Source organism: Saccopteryx bilineata, chromosome 5, assembly GCF_036850765.1.
Source record: "Saccopteryx bilineata isolate mSacBil1 chromosome 5, mSacBil1_pri_phased_curated, whole genome shotgun sequence".
In the NCBI taxonomy this organism is placed as follows: domain Eukaryota; kingdom Metazoa; phylum Chordata; class Mammalia; order Chiroptera; family Emballonuridae; genus Saccopteryx; species Saccopteryx bilineata.
The window spans coordinates 92,514,938-92,519,057 of NC_089494.1; the positions used below are offsets into that span (position 1 = coordinate 92,514,938).

Sequence of the window (4,120 nt, forward strand, 5' to 3'; positions counted from 1 at the left end):
GGTAAGGGTCAAGGTGTATTTTCCTTGCCCAAAAAAATATCCAGTTTTTTTTTCATGTACCTTTGATTTCTTTTTTAAAAAATATTATTTCATCATTTAACTACCTTGGATTTTTTTTAAATGTTTTTTTAAATTTTTCTGAAGTTGGAAATGGGGAGGCAGTCAGACAGACTCCCACATGCGCCCGACCGGGATCCACCCAGCATGGATGCTCTGCCCATCTGGGGCGTTGCTCTGTTGCAACCAGGGCCATTCTAGTGCCTGAGGCAGAGGCCATGGAGCCATCCTCAGCGCCCGGGTCAACTTGGCTCCAATGGAGCCTTGGCTGTGGGAGGAGAAGAGAGAGACAGAGAGGAAGGAGAGGGAGAGAGGTGGAGAAGCAGATGGGTGCTTCTCCTGTATGCCCTGGCTGGGAATCGAACCCAGGACTTCTGCATATCAGGCCAACACTCTATCACTGAGCCAACCGGCCAGGGCCAGCTCCTTTTTTTTAATATAAATTTTTATTAATTTTAATGAGGTGACATCAATAAATCAGGGTACATATGTTCAAATAAAACATGTCCAGGTTATCTTGTCATTCAATTATGTTGCATATCCATCATCCAAAGTGGCTCCTTTTTTTGAAAGTCTATACCCACAGTCTCTCTTCTTTTTCAATTCTATATGTTTACCTTTATGCCAACACCACATTAATTTGATTATCTTAACTTTAAAGTAAGTCTGTAAACCAAGTATTCCAAATTTAATCTTTCATGTTGAAATTTTGATTATCCTAGATCCTTTGATTTTCTATGTTAATTTTAGAATAAGTTTTCAATTTTGCATGGATATAATTGGGATTATATTGAAACTATGGACTGGTATTTATGATAGTAAATATATAATCTTAAAATTTATAATTTTATTCATTTTAGTTGTACAGTTGAATGACATTAAGTACATTCACATTGTTCTGCAACTATTACCACAATCCACTTTCAGAAGTTATCCATCTTTCTGAACTGAAATTCTAGACCCATTTACAATAGCTTTCCATTCTCCTCTCTGCCAGCCTATAGCACTACCATTCTACTTTCTGTCTCTGTGAATTTGACTATTCTAGATACTTTATGTAAGTGGAATTATACAATATTTGTGCTTTAGTGTCAGAGTTATTTTCCTTAATATAATGGTTTCAAGGTTCACCCATGTTGCAAGATAGGTCAGAATTTTATTCTGTTTTAAGGCTGATTAATATTTCATTGTATGTATATAATACATTTTGATGAAATTCATCCATCAACAGACTTCAGGTTGTTTCTACCTTTTGCTTATTATGAATAATGTTGCTCTTGATGTAGGTGTACAAATATTGGTTTGAGTCCTTGCTTTCAACTCTTTTGGAATGTACCCAGATGAGGAATTGATGGATTTGTGAGTCAAATAAGTTTGCAAATATAATGTATATGTTTGCTCCCTTATAGTTTACATTGAGTGTGGGAGACAGGCTGTAAACAGGCAGGACTCTAATAGCCTAAGGTTTAGTTTTAAGACTAAACCTTTCCCACTCTTTTAATACTAAGATTTTTTCAACACTAAGCTTTTTCCCACACCCTTGACTGTTGCATGATGTGGGGTGGTGCACTCTTATGGGGAATCTCATTTATGCCTCAGATAAGTGGCTTTGTATCAGAGACTTTCTTATTTGTATATTGGCTTAGAGGTTTTGATTTCTACATTATAAAATGGAGACAGACCAGGGGCTTTTTCTCTCTCAGTTACTGAAATTAGCATTGCATAGGAGAGGTAGCCAAGATGGCAGAGTGCTGAAGGAGAAGCCAGTTTGAGTGGAGTTTGTGCAGAGAGAAGGAGATGGGGAACAGAGGTGAATAAGGCCAGTGAGATAGAAACCTTTGATTCTAGGAATACTCGGATGAGTCAGTGGCTTTGGGAGCTCTGAATGGAAAGGGAAGTGTTTTCCCACTGTGTGTATTTCTCGCCCGCTGAGTGCAAGCTAAGATTAAATGTAATTAAATGTAATTAAATGGCCCATCAGTTCTTGGCTCTGTTGTTTTGTTATCATCTGTCCGAATCAAATTTGAACCTGCATAGGCCAGACGGTTGTGATGGTGGCTGTGGCTACTGGCCTTACAGATTATGCTGTAAATCTATGTTAAATTTTTTGGTGAACTACCATATTGTTTTATACAGTGGCTATACCATTTTACATTCTCACCAGCAATGCAGAAGTGTTCTAATTTCTCCGCATTCTCATCACACTTATTTCTCATTTTTTTTTAACAATAGCCAACCTATTTAATGTGAAGTGGTATCTTGTGATTTCATATTAAATTCTCTAATGATTTTGTAATGTTGAGCATAAATTGACTTTTTTAAAAAATATGAAATTTTAATAATTGCCAGCTTTCTAATCTCTCTATATATTACATATATTATATCTTTTAATTTTTTTAATTCTTTAATATCACTGAGCAAAAACTTTCTGATTATAATTATTGAACATGTTTTGTTTAGTTCACCTCTAAGTCATTCATGTTTTTTGTGCTATAATTTTTTTTTACATTTATTTTGCTGTTTGTTTATAATTAGGATACTGGAATACAGTTGACTTTTGCATATTGAACTTACATTTTATGACTTTTTTTTTTTTTTTTACAAAGCTGGAAACGGGGAGGCAGTCAGAAAGACTCCCTCATGCGCCCGACCGGGATCCACCCAGCATGCCTCACCAGGGGGCGATGCTCTGCCCATCTTGGGGTGTCGCTCTGCTGCAATCAGAGCCATTCTAGCAGAGGCCACAGAGCCATCCTCAGCGCCCGGGCAAACCCCACTCCAGTGGAGCCTTGGCTGCAGGAGGGGAAGAGAGAGACAGAGAGGAAGGAGAGGGGGAGGGGTGGAGAAGCAAATGTGCGCTTCTCCTGTGTGCCCTGGCCGGGAATCAAACCCGGGACTCCTGCACGCCAGGCCGATGCTCTATCACTGAGCCAACCAGCCAGGGCCTTACAACTTTCTTGACACACTAACATTTTTTTTTGTAGATTCCTTATGTGTTCTATAGCAATAGACACATTGACATCTGTGAATAAAGTATTCCTTATTTCTTTGCTATCTTGAGTCATTTCATTTCTTTTTCTTGTCTTATTGTATAATGATGATTGGAAGTGGTAAGAGTAGACATCCTTGCCTTATTCCCAACCTTAGAGAGAAAGCTTCATTAATTTATTCACCATTAATTTTGTTAGAGTTTTGTTGTTGTCCTTTATCAGTTTAAAGGACATTTATGTCTATAACTATATTGCTGAGATTTTTGTTAATTATTAAGAAATGGGATATTTTAACAAATGCTTAATTTTTGCTTCACCTTTATAATAATAAACTACAGTGACAATATTTTAGCTTCTTGGGATAAAACCTAATTGATCATGTTATATATTTCACTTTTAAAATATATTTCTGGATTTAATCATGAAGACATGTTAACAATGCTTGTATCTATATTTATAGGACTATGTGTCTGTAATTATTTTTCTTGTAATGTCTTTTCTGATTTTAGAATAAGGATATTGCTGGTCTATAAGGCAAGTGGCTGTAGCCATTGCCATGCAGGTTCTCACTGAATTCAGGTAGATGGTAAAGAAACCACAAAGCCAGAAAATGGTGGGTCATTCCATTTATTAAAGTCTCATTGTTAAGCCTAATCTGGAGGGACCCGAAACATTGAACACACAAACAAGGTCCGTCGATTACACACCAAAGCTTTATTGTCTAGCTTGGCCAAGCGGCAGCAATTCTGACAGAAATCTGAGGGAGAGCACACTGGCCCTTTGTTCTACTTAGTTTTTATAGTTTTGTAGGTGGGAAGTACAGAAGCAAAAATTGTAATTAGGAGCCTTTTACCCCTATTGCTTATAGTCATATGTCCTTTAACATGATAGGACCACGTTCAATTTGCAAGCCATACATCCTTTTGGAGAAACAAAATTTATAAGTCAACACAATGGTAGAAAGATGTCTCTTTACATATTAAAAGGCATTCCTATATTTTCTAGTGTTTATCCACCATCTTTTGTCCAGAGTCACACACATTAACTATATGCATTCACATGGGAGAGGTAGT

The 4,120-nt window shown here is 37.0% G+C and overlaps 1 non-coding gene across 1 annotated transcript; it reads right to left on the bottom strand.

Annotated features, from left to right (window-relative positions):
- Nucleotides 1-401: 401 nt before the first annotated feature.
- On the bottom strand, nucleotides 402-477 carry TRNAI-GAU (transfer RNA isoleucine (anticodon GAU)). The gene has a single exon. It is a non-coding gene; the product is annotated as a tRNA-Ile (tRNA).
- Between the last annotated feature and the right edge of the window lie 3,643 nt (nucleotides 478-4,120).